Below are 17,751 nucleotides of genomic sequence, written 5' to 3'. Positions count from 1 at the left end.
AACATACAAAAATTAGAAATCTGACTATGTGAATAACAGCTGTGTTTAATCGTTATGTAGATAACATAGAAAAGGACTTCACAGGTTTCTTTTGCATAAATAAATGGGTTTGTGTTCTGTTTGAAGATGTAATATAACATTATCTTTCCATGCTAATAATTTAGTCAAATAATTATGGGTTGCAATTATCCAACTACAAAATAATTGCAATTTCCTTAGGCAAATAAATACTAATGGTGTTCAAAATGAAAAGGAGGATCTGTGAGTTAGGGCACCTGGAGATATGGCTTTGTCATCATTTGGGCTAGACACGGTGTACTAGGATGTAAAAATGATTGCTTTAGTATCAGAATTTTAGATATTGCACATACATATAGCACAACACTTTAGAAAGAGTATTTCCTGGTAAAAGCTGTCCCATTAAACTTAAATAATTAAAATTTAATTTGATATGAAGTTTTAAAATATTTAACAGTAACCAAAGGGCTTTTTAAAAATTATTATTTTATCCTCACCCAAAGATATGCTTATTGATTTTAGAGAGGAGAAAGGAGGGAGATAGAGAGGGCAAGAAAAACCGATGTGAGATAAAAACATCAATTGGTTGCCTCTTGCACAAGCCTCAACTGAACCCGCAACCCAGGCACATGCCCCAATGGGTATCAAACCTGTGACCTTTCAGTTTACGGGACAACGTTTCAACCAACTAAGCCACACCAGTAAGAGCCAAAGGGCGTTTTAACCGAGTGAAAAAGCCTGAATTTACTTTCAACTCAACTAAAAAAAACAAAAACAAAAACAAAAATCAGACAAAATATTCGAAAAAACAGTATTAAAGACATTGGACATCGGGCAATGAAGAACAGTGATCCCATGAGATAGGAAAGAAATGAGATGGACCCAAAGACTGGTACAGTTTACTGACTTAAGGATATCCAGGACACAGTGCAAGGAAGGAGAATCTCAGGTGGAGTCAAGTGGACTACCTGAGTTAAGGAGATAGAACTGGGAACAAAATGAACAAGTCACCTAGAGTTCATGGGCAGAGTAAAAAAGACCTTGGATTTATCCTCTGATCAAGTATTCGGTCTTGACCCAGTAGTAAATATTAATTACCCTTAGACTAAACATGCCCTGGTTCCATATAATAAATCTTAAAAGTAATCCTCAAAAGATCAAACTGTTTTCAAGTAACTTAACTGCGACCTAGAACAAAGCTCAAGAATATTTATAGAACTACATAAATATCCAGTACCCAATAAGCTAAAATTCAAAATGTCAGACATTACCAGCTGTATTTGTTTGCTACTGCTGCATTTTTAATTACTACAAACTTTTTAGTTTGAAACAATACCCATTTACCATCTCATAGTTCTGTAGGTCAGAGCCTGGGTGGGTTGGTCTGCAATCTCTGAACAGATCTCTCAAGCCTGAAAGCATCATGTATGCCATGCAAGGCTCTTATCTGGACGCTCTGAAGAAAAACATGCTTCCAAGCTCATTCAGGTTTCTGGCAGAATCCAGTTTCTTGCAGTCATTGGACTGGGAATGCTATTTTCTTGCTGGCTAAGAGCTAGGAAATGCTTTCAAGTTTAGTGGCCCTCTCCATCTCTGAGCCAGCAATGGCAAATAAAATCCTTTTCATGATTCAGATCTCTCTGATTTCCCCTTTGCCATGAGTCTCTGAAAATTCTCTGCTTTTAAGGGGCTTATGTGATTGTATTAACCCTATGCGGATAACTGCCCTTTATATTAACTCGAAGTCAAGTAATTAATAGTAACCTTAATCACATAAGCAAAATCCCCTTTACCATATATTATCACAGAAGTGATGTCCCATCATATTCAAAGGGGAGGTGTTCCACTGGTCATTCTTTAAAACTCTGCCTATCATACCAGGCAAGCATATGAACAGAAAACTAGAAACCACAGTAAAAAAAAATCAAATGAAAAACCAATCCAAAAATGATATAAATGTTAGGAAGCAGATAAAGACATTCACACAGTTATTATCTATAGTCCATTTATTCAAAAGTTGAATAAAGACAAAAAATATCAAAAAAGACCCAAAAGAAATTCCTAGAGATGAAAGCCACAATATCTGAGATTTAAAGAAAAAAGCACTAATGGGATTAGTTAGCAGATTATACATAGCAAAAGACAAGACTAATGAACTTAAAACTACAGCAATAGAAATGGATAAAGTGTAGGAGACAGAAAAGAAAAACTTGGGGAAAAATAATAACAATGCATATGTGAACTCTGAGTTTAACTTTAAGTGGCCTAATATATGTATAACTGAAGTGCCTGATGAAGAGCAAGAGAGAAGAGGGGACAGAAAAATATAGAAAAAAATGGCTGAAAATTTTCTAAATTTTTGAAAACTATAAACTCAAGAAGTATCCAAGATGTTCAATAAAGCCCTGGCCAGCGTGGCTCAGTTGGTTGAGCGTGTCCCACAAAGTGAAAGACTGCTAGCTGGATTCCTGGTCAGGGCACATGCCTGGGTTGCGGGCCTGCTCCCTGGTTAGGGTGTGTGGAGAGAAGGCAACTGATTGATGTTTCTTTCACACATCAATATTTCTCTCCCATCCTTTCTCCCTCTCTTCTCCTCGCTCTAAAAATACATAAAAATAAAATCTTTAAAAAAGTTCAATAAGCACCAAGCAAAAGAAAAAAGAAAGTAATGCTTAGAATAATCAAATGTCTTAAAACAAGTTATAAAAAGAAAGTATTATAAGCAGTCAGAGAAAAAGGCATGTTATATACAAAGATTAAGATGCTAGCAGATTATTCACTAGAAACAATGAAAGCAAGACAGAGAAGCAACATCTTTAAAGTACTGCGGAAAAACATAAACAAATAAACTGTGATATTAGAATTTTAAAGCCACTAAAAATATCTTTCAAAAAACTTTCAGATATAAAAGTGAGTAAAAAATCCATTATCAGCAGACTACCATATGATCCAGCCATACCATTCCTAGGTCTTTACCCAAGTGAACTGAAACCTGTTTACACAAACACTGTACATGGATGATATTAACAGCTATATTTTAAAAAGTACGCATGAAAGCAACCCAATTATCGATTGCAGGTGAATGGATAATCAAATTATGGTATATCCACACAAGAGAATACTTATAATAGAAACTATTGATATAAACAATATAGATGAAAATCAAAATATCAGAATGAAAATGGACAAATTACCACCCCCAATGAAGGAAATAGCATATATTGTGATTCCTTTGATATAAAATTCTATAACATGCAAACTAATATCTAATAAGTGAAAAGAGACCAGTGATTGCCTGGGGACACTTGTGGGGAAGGAGAGCATGAGAAGAGAAGGGAAGAGGAATTACATAGAAGCACACGAGGACGCCTTTAGGGATGATGGATATAGTAATTATCTTCATTGTGGTGATAGTTTCACGACTTTAAATATGACAAAACTTCTCACATTATAGCTTTAACTATGTGTAGTTTATTGCATGTCAATTATACCTCAAAAAATTGTTCTAATAACTGGATGTTGATGACTGTGGAACAACTATATGTATTTAGCAGAAACAGAAAACTGTATACTTAAAATGGGTGAATTCTATGGTAGTAAATTATGTCTCCATAAAGCTGCTAAAAGTGGGGTGGGGAAGCTTCACTCTTATGTTTGGTTAGGATATGAAAATCTTATCTAACTGTAATGTGTTAGGCAGATTAAGCACAATGGATTCCATTTTAATTTTAGTTCAAAAGAAACAACTTATATTTGTGTGCTTTATTTGCTTTTTTGTTGTTAAACTGACAAACTTAGCTCATTTTTGGTGTAAATGCTGAGCTGTAAAAGTAATCCTGGGGAAACTGAAAACATCTGGCTACTACCTCAAATCCTGGTAGCTTATTAAATATTTTAGTAATTTCAATATTAGGAGATAACAATGCTCAACACCTGTTTCCATTTAGAAAAAAAAATCTGGAGGGATTTAAGATCTTTATTATGCATCTAGAAGCTTCTTTCTTTTATGAGGTAATACAACTGCAATTGCATATAACCATATTAGAAATAGCTTAAAATTACATTTTTTACTTTTATAACCTACAATATGAAATTTTTAAAACAAGCAAATCCAGGAAGTAAATGTTTATATTCATAAGTAGTACCTATAAATTCTATTAGAATAAGTAAATACATTTTTATTTTTTTTAAGTTTCTGGAAAAATTACTTTATATAAAAATTATTTTACTAATTAAGAGTTTACCTTTGTACAACTGAGTAGCATTTTTTTAATTCTGAGGAAATCTTTTATAAAAACTAACATGTCTCAAAAATGTGGACCAAAAGGATTTAATTATATCTTATATCAAAGTAGCAACAAATATGCAAATTTCAGTATTATAATCATACAATCATTAAATAAACAAGAGTACATATGAGACTAACTATAAACAACAGCATTCAGTGAAAAACTCAGGATATAGTAAATACTCCTACTACCCATGCTAATCCTTCATCATCTCTGGACCTTTTTTAATGTTAATACCATTTCTCTTCCTAGTTACCCCACATATAGTTTCAGGTCCAGTAGGAACTTAAAGGAATTTCTTTTTAACTAAAATGTCTTTTTTAAAACCAAAATGTATTAGACTGGCATTTACATTACTTTGAGTAAAGTTCACTAAGGGAATAAAGAAAAGCAAAAGACCTGAAAAGAGGTTAAAGAATTGAGGAGAGAAACCAGCCAGAACAGGAAAGGAAAAAAATTTCTAGCCATATTTGTTGTTTTTCTAAAACATGGCTTTATTATTTTCTAGAAATATTTCTAGTATTTGTTTCTAAATATTATTTTAATCATTCAGAAGTTTCTGAATATTAATGTGTTCATAACCTTAAGATGGTAAAACTTAGATGATAAGTAACAGTCTGTACCTTATAATATTTACCAAATATAGTAGTGCTCCCTTATTCGTAGTTTCGCTTTCCAGTTTCAGTTACCCATGGTCAACCGTGGTCTGACTAGATTAAATGAAAAATTCCAGAAATAAACAACTCGTAAGTTGTAAATTGTGCGCTGCTCTGAGTCAAATGATGAAATCTCACACTATTCTGCTCCTTCCTGCTTGGCATGTGAATCATCCCTTTTTGCAGTGTCTCCACAATGTAAAAGCTAACAACTCTTTAGTCACTTTTCAGCTGTTTGGTTACCAGATTGACTGCAACGGTATCATAGTGCTTGTGTGCAAGTAACCCTTATTTTACGTAACGGCCCCAAAGCACAAAAGTAGTGATGCTGGCAATTTGGATGTGCCAAAGAGAAACCATAAAGTGCATCCTTTAAGTGAAAAGGTGAAAGTTTTTGATTAAGGAAAGAAAAAATATTGTACACTGAGGTTGCTAAGACCTACTGTAAAAATGCATTTTCTTTTTGTGAAATTGTGAAGGAAAAAGATATTCTTGCTAGTTTTGGTTGTTATACCTCAACCTGCAAAAGTTACAGACCACAGTGAGTGATGAGAGCTTAGATACGAGAGAAAAGGCATTAAATTTGTGGGTGGGAGGCATTAACAGAAAACATGTTTTGACTGACAGCAGCTCGCACCATCAAGTATGGAACCTATACAAGACTTTAGCAAGGGATTTCCTGAAATGAGTGACACAAAGCCTTTTATTACAATTAAGAAATGGTTATATACATTCAGGAATAGGTTTGGCACTTTATCATCTTATATCAGCACAAGAAGAAAGATGGGAGACGTCACATTCATAGAGCTTTATTATATTATATTAATTGTTCTATTTTATTTTTACGTATTCATTTATTTTATCCTCACTCAGAGACATTTTGTCATTGCCTTTTAGGAAGGGAGAGACAAAAACATAGATGGGAGAGAGAAGCATCCATATGTGCCCTGTCCAGAGATCGCACATGCCCAGACTGAAGAGTGTACATGCCTGGACTGGTAACTGAACCTGCAACTTTTCAGTTACAGGATGACGCTCCAACCAAGCCACACTGGCCAGGGCACTGTTGTATTTTAATATAGTTAATATCTCACTGTGCCTAATTTATAAATTAAACTTTATCATAGGTATGTACATAAGTATGCATGTATAAGAAAAACACAGTACCCTGTACATACGAGATTCAGTTCTATCTGGAGTTTCAGGCATCCAATGAGGTCTTGGAAGTATCAACCTCAGATAAGAAGGGACTAATGTTATCTGCTGAATATACAGATGCGGCAAAAGTTTACAGTTCTAAGTATGTGAAGCACAGAATTTATTTATATTATTTAATATTATATTATTTTTCATATGAACCAATGCTAAGCCTACTGTTGTCCCACCCTGTATTAAATGTCTTGTTATAGGGGCTAGGATTACATATAGATAGGTAGATGACAAGGTCTCTGTTCTTTATAGGTTTATATTCCAATTTTAATTTTAAAATATACAATAAAAAGTTGGATAAGGCAAGGGCATTAAGCATGCACTGTGCACAAACAAGTTTAATTGTTATCGAAGTTTCATGGTAGCAGTTATAGAAGATGTAGATAGAAAGATAAAACACTTTAAATAATAACTATTTAAAACACCTGAAATAAAATGGAGGTCTTAAACAAGACATTCCCAACCTTTCTCAGTCCTTGATACCTTAGTGTCTCAATATTTTCACTGTGCTCCTGAAACATAAACCTAACAATTGTTTCACAGAACGTTGTAACAAATTAATAACTATATGAAAAGATAATACACATAGCTTTAAAAAGTAACCTTAGGGGGAGAAGGAAGATGGCGGAGGAGTGAGGGGAGGCTGCGCTTTCAGGCTCCCGAGACCCGTCTGCAGTTTGGGCTAATTGCAGACAGAACATCTCAGTGAGCAGCTGGACACTGGCAGGAGTCGAGCCTTGGCACTGCTGGATTAGAGAAAATCCATCTGGGAACAACCTGTTTAGTGAGGATAGCGGAGGAAAAGGGGACGAAATGGGATTACTGACTGGGGCGGCTGCCCAAGCTGTGGCTGGAAGTACACAAAGGCTTTTTGGCGACCACGGGCTACCCTGGAGAGGAGTCGGGAGGAGAGCGGATCTCTGCCCGCTGGCAGAGACAGTACCCGACCAGGTGGCATTGGCGCTGAAGGACAGGAGACAGCGTGCTCCCGGGCAAGTGAGAACATAACTCTCCTTTATATTTTTCTCTAGTGGATGGTGGAGAGGGGAGGAAAGTCTGGGGGTGGTAGGCCATTCTTGAGGAGCGCAGGCGCAGAGGCGCGCTCATCCACTCCCCAACCCTACCCTGGGGTCGCAAAGGCGCGCATAGGGAAGTGCTCTCATTCACTGGCCCAGGTGCACGGGGCCGTGAGTCCAGACGTCCCTCGGACACTCCCCAACGGACATAAGAGCAGTGCCCCAATGGGCACAGGGTGGGCCCACTGAACACGCAGAGGACCATGCACAGACACCCCTAGCCAGCTCCAGTGGGCGCCGGGCCCCAGGCCGGAAAGCAGACCACTAGCGCAGGCTCTGTTCGTGCCCACTCAGACGGGTGAGGGAGGGCGGGCGGCTGCGGCACGGGAACAGAGGGTGGCAGCGACTCACAGACGCTCACTTCCACTGAGCACAAGTGCCCGGGGCCCCGCCCTAAGAGGCAAGAGACCAACTCCCGGAGCTCAGCTAAGCGGGACTAAGGGCACAGGCGCCGAGCGTGAAAACACCTCAGCCCGGCAACAATAGGCGCCAATCACAGGGCAAGCTCACAGGCCGCCTGCGCGTGCAGGGGCGAGCGCGCAAGGACACCTCAGCTGGCTCCAGAGGGCAGCAAGGGAACGCGCCGTGCCAGCAACCGCGGGTGCACACCATTGCGGCAACCGTGGGCACACACCAGCGCCGCAAGAAACAAGAACCTCTGAACTGCCACACTAGACCAGCTGCGGACGCAGACACACAAAGGCTGAACTGAGTAAAAGCATTCCTTTCTTTTTTTTCTTTTTCTCCTTTCTTTTCTCTCTTTCTTTCTTCTTTTTTTTTTTCGCTTTTTTTTTTCTTTCTTCTTTTTGTTGTTGTTGGGTTTTTTTTTCCCCCTTCCAAAAAAAAAAAAAAAAAAAAAAAAAAAGGAGCGAGGAGGAGAGGAGGGGAAGAAAAAAAGGAAAAGAAAAACAAACTATATCTCTAATTTGTTGCATATAACCTCTCCTTCTCATCCCTTCTCTTTAATCGTTATTTGTTTGTGTGTCTAGTTTAGCCCCCATCACTCTAAATAATAGAATATAATTACTATATAAACCCAATACAATACAATCCCACTTTCTTACTATATTATGCATTTTTCCATCCTTTTCTTCTATTTTTATTAACATACAATGTAAATATTACCTACTGGCTTGCATAGTCTCAACTATTATTAATCTATCACCCCCTCTATCAAAAATTATATTTTTCCTTCCTAAATACAACTCTTATATATTCTTCTTATAGTATAAAAGCTCTAATTTCCTTACATTTATATTAATACTGGCTCGTTGGCTGAAAATAGCGGGATACAGGGTGGGGGATATTTTTTGAGGGTGTGGGTCTCGTGCCTGGGCTGTGTGTTTATGTTTTTAACAGCATATCCACAAAAGAACTCAAGACAAAGTGGACAGAGTGACTCTCAATCAACAAGCCAGAAGGAAGATCCTACCAAAGAACATCTGAAATATAACCAGACAGCATAAACAAATGACATAAAGGGTAACCCAAGAACATCAGGCTCAGGATATCAAAGAGACTGCACCACTGAAACCCCCAGATCTCCCATAAAGAATCTCACACCACAAAGGAGGGAAGTCAAAGCAGACCATCCCACCCAAAAAAACAAACTAATAAATAAATAAAAACAAACAAGAAGAATCCAACATGGTAAGACTCAAAAATAACCCCTCAATGAAGAGAAAAGAGGAATCCTCAGAAAGAGAGATAGATGAAATAGACATAGCCCAAATGTCAGACATGGAATTCAAAACAATGGTGGTAAAGAAGCTCAATATACTCGACATCCTTAAAAACAACTATGACGACCTCCAAGGAAGTTACCAGCAGCTCCAAGAAAATTACAGGGAACTTGCAGGGAACTACACCAGCATAAAAAAAGACATAGAAACTGTTAACAAGAACCAGGAAGAATTGAAGAATTCAATCTCTGAACTGAAAAACACAGTAGTATCAGTCAAAAGCAGACTAAATGAAGCAGAGGATCGTATTAGTGAGTTAGAGGATAATGTAGGAAATAATTCTCAAACGATACAGCAAAATGAAAAAAGATTGAAAAGATATGAACAAGATGTAAGGGAATTACAGGATAGCATGAGAAGAAACAATATCAGGATCATCGGAATTAGAGAGGGAGAAGAAAAGGAGCATGGAATGGAAAAACTGATAGGAGAAATAGTGACAGAAAATTTTCCGAACCTGACGAGAGGAAAAGTTATACAAGTTCAGGAAGCACAGAGAGTTCCAATGAAGAGGAACTCCCAAAAACCCACCCCAAGGCACATCATAATTAAAATGGCAACATTTCAAGACAAAGAGAGAATCTTAAAAGCAGCAAGAGAAAAACAGCAAATAACATACAAGGGAGCTCCGATAAGGCTATCAACTGATTTCTAAACAGAAACATTACAAGCCAGAAGGGAATGGTCAAAAATATTTCAAGCAATGAAAAACAAAGGCCTACAACCAAGAATACTCTACCCAGCAAGGCTCTCATTCAAAATAGAAGGTGAAATAAGGACTTTCTCAGACAAAGGAAGACTAAAAGAATACATCTCCAGCAAACCAGCATTGCAAGAGATGCTAAAGGGAGTGTTCTAAGAAAAAAGAAGAAAAAAAAAAAAAGAGAGGAGAGGAACAGAGGTACAAAGGGAAATGAATAAATACATGTCAATAATAACCTTAAATGTAAATGGATTAAATGCTCCAATTAAAAGACATAGGGTAACGGAATGGATAAGAAAACAGGACCCACATATTTGCTGTCTACAAGAAACACACCTTAAAACAAAAAATTTACACAGACTGAAAGTAAAGGGATATAAAAAAAAATCTTCCAAGCAAACGGACCAGAAAAAAAAGCCGGTGTAGCAGTCCTCATATCAGACAAAATGGATTTCAAAGCAAGGGCAATAAAAAGAGACAAAGAAGGACATTTCATAATACTTAAAGGAACAATCCATCAGGAAGATATGATATTGATAAACATATATGCATCCAACATAGGAGCACCCAAATACATAAAGCGAACACTGGAAGACCACAAGAAGGATATCAACAACAACACACTCATAGCAGGGGACTTCAACACTCCATTATCAACAATAGACAGATCATCAAAGCAAAGAAACACCAAGGATATACAGGCATTGAACAACACACTAAACCACATGGACCTAACTGATATATATAGAACTTTCCACCCCAAAGAAGCAAAATATACATTCTTTTCAAATGCACATGGGACAGTTTCAAAGATAGACCACATGATACGACACAAAACAAGCCTCAACAAATTCAAGAAAATTGAAATCATATCAAGCATCTTTTCAGACCACAATGCCTTGAAACTAGAAATCAACCTCAGAGAAAAAAAATCAAAGACACCCAAACTCATGGAGATTGAATAACATGCTATGAAATAATGAATGGATTAACAATGACATCAAAAAAGAAATCAAGAAATTTCTAGAAACTAATGATAATGAGCACACAACAGCTCAAAACCTGTGGGACACAGCAAAAGCAGTCCTGAGAGGGAAGTTCATAGCAATACAGGCATATCTGAAAAGGATAGAAGAATCTCAAATAAAAAACCTAACCATAAAGCTACAAGACCTAGAACAACAACAACAAACAAAGCATAGGGCAAGAAGAAGGAAGGAAATCATCAAGATCAGGGCAGAACTAAATGACATAGAGACTAAACAAACAATCCAAAAGATCAACAAAACTAGGAGCTGGTTCTTCGAAAAAATAAACAAAATTGACAAGCCTCTAGCCAGTCTAATCAAGAAAAAAAGAGAGAAGACCCAAATAAACAAAATCAGAAATGAAAGAGGAGAAATCACGACTGATACCACAGAAATACAAATGATAGTTAGAAATTACTACAGACAACTGTATGGCAAGAAATTTGACAATCTAGAAGAAATGGACAAATTTCTAGAAACATACAACCTTCCAAAACTGAATCAAGAAAAAGTGGAAAGTCTCAACAGACCAATAACAAAGAAGGAAATTGAAACAGTAATCCAAAATCTCCCTGCACACAAAAGTCCTGGACCGGATGGCTTCACAGGCGAATTCTACAAAACATTCAGGGAAGAATTAACTCCTATCCTCCTCAAACTGTTCCGAAAAATCCAAGAAGCGGGGAAAATCCCAAACTCTTTCTATGAAGCCAGTATTATCCTAATCCCCAAACCAGGTCAAGACACAACAAAGAAAGAAAATTACAGGCCAATATCACTGATGAACATAGAGGCTAAAATCCTCAATAAAATATTGGCAAACAGGATCCAGCAATACATCAAAAAGATCATACATCACAATCAAGTGGGATTCATCCCAGGGATGCAAGGATGGTTTAATATTCACAAATCAATAAATATAATACATCACCTAAACAAAATGAAAGACAAAAATCACATGATCATATCAATAGATGCAGAAAAAGCATTTGATAAAGTACAACACCCATTTATGATGAAAACACTCAGCAAAATGGGAATAGAGGGAGCATACCTTAACATAATCAAGGCTATATATGAGAAGCCTGAGGCCAACATCATACTCAATGGACAAAAACTAAAAGCATTCCCCCTGAATTCAGGAACTGGACAAGGTTGTCCACTCTCTCCACTCCTATTCAACATAGTGTTGGAAGTCCTAGCCACAGCAATCAGACAAGAAAAAGAAATAAAAGGCATCCAAATTGGGAAAGAGGAAGTAAAACTATCATTATATGCAGATGACATGATAGTATACCTAGAAAATCCTATAAACTCCACTAAAAGACTTCTCGATATAATAAGTGAATTTGGCAAAATAGCAGGGTACAAAATAAATATACAGAAATCTAAGGCATTTCTGTACACCAACAATAAAATATCAGAGACAGAGACAAAAGAGAAAATACCATTTACTATAGCAACAAGAAAAATAAAGTACCTAGGAGTAAACTTAACCAAAGAGATAAAAGACCTGTACTCTGAAAATTACATAACATTGAAGAAAGAAATTAAGGAAGATACAAATAAATGGAAGGAAATACCATGTTCTTCGATGGGAAGAATCAACATCATCAAAATGGCCATACTACCCAAAGCAATTTACAGATTCAATGCAATCCCTATTAAAATATCAATGACATATTTCACAGACCTAGAACAAATACTCCATAAATTCATATGGAACCAAAAAAGACCCCGAATAGCAAAAGCAAGCTTGAGACAGAAGAACACAGCAGGAGGAATTACAACACCAGATATCAAACAATACTACAAAGCCACTGTGATCAAAACAGTCTGGTACTGGCATAAGAACAGACATATAGATCAGTGGAACAGAAGAGAGAGTCCAGAAATAAACCCAGGCCTCTATGGTCAACTAATATTTGATAAAGGAGGAAGGAACATAAAATGGAGTGAGAAGAGCCTCTTTAACAAATGGTGCTGGGAGAACTGGATAGGGACCTGCAAAAAAATGACACTAGACCACCAACTTACACCACACACGAGAATAAACTCAAGATGGATCAAAGACTTAAATGTAAGCCGTGACACCATAAAAGTCCTAGAGGAAAACATAGGCAAGAAAATATCAGATATCTCACGTAACAATTTCTTCACGGATACATCTCCTAAAGCAAGAGAAATAAAGGAAAAAATAAATAAATGGGATTACATCAAACTAAAGAATTTCTGCTCAGCAAAAGAAAACATCAGCAAGATGAAAAGGAAACCAACCATATAGGAAAACATATTTGCCAATGACATCACAGACAGGGGACTGATTTCCAAAATATATAAAGAGCTGATACGACTCAACATCAAGAAAACAAACAACCCAATTAAAAAATGGGCAAGGGACCTGAACAAACACTTCTCCGAAGAGGACATACAGAAGGTCCATAGACACATGAAAAAATGCTCAACATCATTAGCCATCAGGGAGATGCAAATAAAAACCACAATGAGATACCATTTTATACCAGTCAGAATGGCCATCATCAACAAATCAACAAACAACAAGTGCTGGCGAGGATGTGGAGAAACGGGAACCCTACTGCACTGTTGGTGGGAATGCAGACTGGTGCAGCCACTATGGAAAACAGTATGGAATTACCTCAAAAGATTAAAAATGGAACTGCCTTTTGAACCAGCGACTCCTCTACTAGGATTATACCCGAAGAATCTTGAAACACCAATTCAAAAGAACTTATGCACCCCTATGTTCATTGAAGCACTGTTTACAATAGCTAAGTGCTGGAAACAACCTAAGTGTCCATCTGTAGATGAGTGGATCAAAAAACTGTGGTACATTTACACAATGGAATACTATGTAGCAGAAGGAAAGAAGGAACTCCTGTCATTTGCAACAACATTGATGGAACTAGAAAAGAATTATGCTTAGTGAAATAAGCCAGGCAAAGAAAGAAAAATACCATATGATATCACCTAATACAGGAAACTAAAGAATAACACAAAGGAACTAAATAGAACAAAGAGCAGAATAACAGTCAATAGTGGGGAGGGGAGAGGGAGAGAAGGGGATAAGTATGGGAAAGGTTTAGTCAAAGAACCTGTATGAAAGACTCATGGACATGGACAACGGGGAGAGATATGATTGCAGGAGAGGGGGTGGGTTGGGTGGGGGAGAGAAATGGGGGAAAATGGGACAACTGTAATTGAAAAACCAAAAAAAAAAAAAAAAAAAGTCACCTTATTTCTTTCTTTAAGAACTATCTTAATGGGAAATGTGTACCTGTTGGGCAATGTACAACCTCTCGAACTCTGGGTTAGATTGAAAACTGTTAACTTTGCCATTTTAATTAATCTTTAGGTTCATCTTGTTGGGGACTCTCTGAGCTTCCTTGGGCTTGCAGGTCTATTTCCTTTGCCAGGTTGGGCAAGTTTTCTGTCATTATTTCTTCAAGTAAGTTTTCAATTCCTTGCTCTCTCTTGTCCTTTGGTACCCCTTTGATGTCAATGTTAGTATGCTTGGTATTGTCCCAGAGGCTCCTTAAACAGTCCTCATTTAAAAAAATTCTTTTCTTTTTGCTATTCTGAGTGGGTATTTTCTGCAACTTCTCTTCCAATTGGATTCAATCCTCTACTTCTTCTAATCCTACGGTTAATTCCCTCTAAAGTATTCTTCATTTCTGACTGTTCTTCTTTATGTTTCCTATCTGTCTGAAGTTCCCACTGAGTATCTTCATAACCAGTGTTTTGAACTCTACATCTGGTATACTGCTTGTCTCCATTTTGATTATTTCTTTATGTGGAGTTTTAGTCTGTTCTTTCATTTGGGACACGTTTCTTTGTCTTCTCATTTTGGTAGCCTCCCTGTGTTTGCTTCTACATATTAGGTTGAGCTGTTACATCTCCCAATCTTATTAGAGTGGCCTCATGTAGTAGATGTTCTGTGGAGACTAATGGCACAGTCTCCCTGATCACCTGAGTTGGGTGCACTAGGTGTGTCCCCTATGTGGGTTGTGTGTGCCCTCCTATAGCAGTTGAGTCTTGACTGCTGTTGGCAGGTCAATGGGAGAGATTGACTCTTAGGCAGATTGGCTGTGAGGACTGGCAGTCACTACAATGGAGGTCAGCTGTGCAGAGGTCCAACCCACAAGCAAGATTTGCTTTAGCAGGGTTCTGGTGTCTGTTGAGTCGGCCTTTTGGGTGTAGCATTTGTGGAGGTGGTTGGGTTGAGCTCTGCTGTGGCCTGAAGCTGGCTGCCAGGGTATATTGCTTCTGGGGTCTCTTGAAAAGAACTCCGGTACAGGCCAAGATCAGCTGCTGCTTGTGCCCTGCCTAGAGCCCCTTAGTATGAGCTACAAAGTGATGTGCAGATAGTGGCCACTTATGCAGGGCTTGAAAGTGCCTGCAAGAGGCTAAGCTGCAGACCGAGACTGAAGCTGGTTGCTGTTAAGTCCTGGGCTTGGAGCTGCTTAGCAAGAAATTCAAATATGCCAAGGCCAGAGGCTGAATGTTTGGGATTTGTGAACCTCTGAGAGATTTTAGGAATGTCTGTAGCATGATCTAATATAGGCCATTTGTATGAAAAAGCTACTGGAAGAGGCTTGCGAAGGCAAGCAAGTTGGATGAGTCAGGGTCTCATGGAATCATCAGGGCAGGGCAAAGGGTATTAGTTAGGTTGATAGCGACTCAGATATTGCTTCCACCTGAACATGCAGGCTAGACTGGGGAGGTCTCATCAAAGGAACAATGGCTTCCGGCAGCACTACTATATGGGAGAAAGCCCTTACCCTGAAACCAGACAATTCCATTGCTCCCATATGTTCCTGGCACCTTTTGAGCTATGGCCCCAGCAGTGAAGCTTAGCATGAGTGATTCTATCAGTGAATAAGTCCATGCCCAGGTCCTTTAAGAGGAATGCCTAGGACCCCAGAAGCCCTCCATGTCACTAAGCCACAATCTCTCCACTTAGTACAGCCAGAAGTTATGAAGACTTCTCAGCACTGGAACTCTGGGATGAGGGCTTGGTGTGGGGTTGGGACCCCTCATTCATCAGGGGGCACCTCCACATACAAGATATCCCCCATTGCTTTTTCACTGCCACATGTGAGTGTGGGATCATCTCATTTCATGTCTCTGCCCCTCTTACCAGTCTCAACGTGGCTGCTTCTGTAAATCCTTAGTTAAAGGACTTCTGTTGGGATAGACTTCAGGTGGTTCTCAATGACGGTTGTTCAGTAGTTTAGCTGTAATTTTTATGTGATTTTTAAGTGAACTTAGCATTTCCCTATTCTGTCATCTGAAATTACACATTGTAATATTCATAATATGCAGTTTTCAATAAAAAATTATGAGGCAAGCACAGAAATAAGAAAGTATGGCTGGTGTACAAGATAAGAAGAAATTAACAGCAACTATCCCTGGGGAAGCTAAGACATTGAATTTATTAGAGAAAGAATTTATACCAACTGTCTTACATATAGACAAAGACCTAAAGGAAACCAAAGGAAAAAAAAAAAAAGAAGAAGAATGGTGTTTCAACAAATAGAGAATGTTAATAAATATATAGAATTTATAAACAGACCCAGACAGAAATCCCTGACTGAAAGTACAATATGTGAAATATTAAAAGTTTACTAGAGAGGTTCAACAGCAGACTTGAGCAGGCAGAAGAATTGGCAAACTTTAAGACAGGTCACTTGAATGAATCCAGTCTTAGTAGCAGCAAGAAAAAGAAAAAAAAGTAAACATAAGGGGAAGAGTCTAGTCAAGGAACTAGTATAAATGACCTATGGACATGGGCAACGGGGACTGACTGTGGGGGAAGAGGTGGGTAGGGTGGGCAGGAGCAATGGGGGAAAAGGTCGGAAAACTGTAATAGAAAAACAATAAATAAATCAAAATAAAAATAAACATAATTCTGCATTACTGGAGCAGCTAGGGAATGAGGCATATTATATGAAGAGAAACATTGATTAACAATTACAGCTGACTTCTCATAATAGAAATATGGAAGCCAGAATACAATTAAATTAATTTTAAAAGATAAATCATAATATTAACTTTGAAAGAGAGTAATATTTCTATATCCACTGATATTCTTTAAAAATTAAGGAGAAACATAAAGAAAAAATGTGAAAGAATTAGACTCTAGAACATCTTCATACAATAAATGCTAAAAAATTTTGTGAGCTAAGGAACATTATAACAGAAAATTGCAACAAGGAAATAAAATAATAAATGGGATACTAACTATAAATGCAATGTTTTATTTTGTTTTCTGAGAAAAGTACTCTGAAAAAAGTAAACTATATCCTTAAAGTTCTTAGATCTTCAAAGTAAAACCAATACTCGATGTATAGATTATTAATGCACTTGTATAAGTAAAATATATTACTATAAGAAAGGGTGGCATGGAAGAATATGCAAATATATCTTCAAAAAATCCTTAAACTGATTTGGAATTAAAATAGTATGTTGTGATCAAAAATGGTAATAAGTTCAATATGAATACCTGAATCTCTAAATTAAGCAATAAACACATACACAAATACACACAAACAAGCATAACTAAAAGGCTGTATGAGGAATGAAATGGAATAACAGCAGCATTTGTTTCAATAACAACTACAAAGTTCAGGAAAGAATAAACAGAGAAAAAAGAGCATATGCTATTTAAACATCAATACTGTAGAATTAAATACATATCAAAAATAATAGTAATAGGAACGTTTATAAAGGATTCATGAAACCTTCTCGGGGGTGCTATGCCAAAAGTTTTCAAACTGTAAGCATCAAATATGTTTATTTATACAGGTGACTCTCTACGTCCAGAGTTTTTATGCAAACACTACACCATTTTATATAAGGGGCTTGAACATCTGTAGACTTCTGGTATTTGCAGGGGCTCCTGGAACCAATCCCCCTGGCATAGAGAGATGACTATACAACTAAAGCTGTTAAAAAAAAAAGAAAGAAAAAGAAATACTGCAGTATACTAAAAATTTCAAATTAGATATTC

The 17,751-nt window shown here is 37.4% G+C and overlaps 1 protein-coding gene across 1 annotated transcript in view; it reads right to left on the bottom strand.

Moving 5' to 3' along the window:
• The window catches only part of PKN2 (protein kinase N2), a 147,166-nt gene that overhangs the window by 43,052 nt on the left and 86,363 nt on the right, over positions 1-17,751 (bottom strand). The window lies entirely within an intron of this gene.

This window comes from Furipterus horrens, unplaced genomic scaffold (assembly GCF_987537825.1).
Source record: "Furipterus horrens unplaced genomic scaffold, mFurHor1.1.pri manual_scaffold_3, whole genome shotgun sequence".
NCBI lineage: Eukaryota > Metazoa > Chordata > Mammalia > Chiroptera > Furipteridae > Furipterus > Furipterus horrens.
Note: the sequence above shows the minus strand (reverse complement) of the source record. Positions and strands in the feature narration are given on the sequence as shown.